This window comes from Tupaia chinensis, unplaced genomic scaffold (genome assembly GCF_000334495.1).
Source record: "Tupaia chinensis unplaced genomic scaffold, TupChi_1.0 Scaffold141490_1, whole genome shotgun sequence".
NCBI lineage: Eukaryota > Metazoa > Chordata > Mammalia > Scandentia > Tupaiidae > Tupaia > Tupaia belangeri.
Genome location: NW_006201352.1, coordinates 1571923 through 1572955, shown reverse-complemented (window position 1 = coordinate 1572955; position 1033 = coordinate 1571923). Strand labels below are relative to the sequence as shown.

Below are 1033 nucleotides of genomic sequence, written 5' to 3'. Positions count from 1 at the left end.
GCTTTCTGTCTCTAATGTCTCTCTCTGTCTGTCTGGCTAGCGCACATGCCCTATAGCAAAAATCTCTCAAAAAAAAAAAAAATGAAACTAATCCTGAAGAATCCTGGGTGTGCATAAAACATCTGGGAAAGAACCACCCCACCCCTGCCCACATGTTCCCTGCCTAGCCCATGCCCATGCCTCCTTTCAATGCACGTACAATACAGGACCCTAGAGAAAAGCTGCGTAAGAGATGGGGTTAGCTGAGCTATCACAGAACTTTCCCAGTCTCTTCCCAGTTCAGATCTCATCTCCCGCCATGGCAATCTACAAAATGAAGTGGAGCAGAAAGCCACATGCAGTAGTTTTTGGTGGTCTGTTTTCAGCTGGTGTCTAACTAAGCAGAGCTTGGTCTGGGTCTGCTCAAAGCTCCAGGCTCCTGGACAAAAGATCGGGGTTGGCACGTGGTGGAAGGAGAGAGGCTTTGCTCTCCTAATTGCCAGGGCAGAGCTTCCCTACCTCTACTAGGCCTCCATTTAGTCTTTGGAAAAGTGCCCTCTACAGGACGACTCCGGTAGTTCTCTGCTGTGAAGGCGCTCACAGTGGAGGGAGGAAACTGAGGGTGAGCATGTGAGCAAGGCGGGGCCATCACATAGGTGTGTTCATGTCTGCATGGGCATAGACAAAGGCACAGCTAAGGCACCTGGGCTGGGAAGGCGAGGCTAGGGAAGGCTTCACACAGGAGACAATGTGAACTGAAAACTCACTCGTGCGTGTGGATGGGAAACAGCTAGCTTGTCCTACCATCGCCTGTCACAAGAAGAGGGGAAAGGTGAAGGCCCTGGGAACAGAACACGCGAAAGCACAGAGGCGCATGCTTGGCAGATAGTGCCAAAGATCTGTTCTAGATCGTAGAATGTTCTAGAGTACTAGAACCTGGGATGTTCTGGGAAGCTGAGTGAGAGTGGGACCAGAGAGGGTGGCAGAGACCAAGTGGGATGTTATAAGGACTTGGATGTGTTTGAACTGTGGCCAGTGTAAATGGGGTGACAGA

At 50.8% G+C, this 1033-nt stretch overlaps 1 long non-coding RNA gene across 1 annotated transcript in view; it reads right to left on the bottom strand.

The window, feature by feature from the left end:
- The window catches only part of LOC102475353 (uncharacterized), a 12025-nt gene extending 11214 nt beyond the window's left edge, over positions 1-811 (bottom strand). Inside the window, exon 1 of the long non-coding RNA XR_336692.1 lies at positions 747-811. This is a non-coding gene — a long non-coding RNA (uncharacterized LOC102475353). The remainder of the gene's footprint in view (positions 1-746) is intronic.
- Between the last annotated feature and the right edge of the window lie 222 nt (positions 812-1033).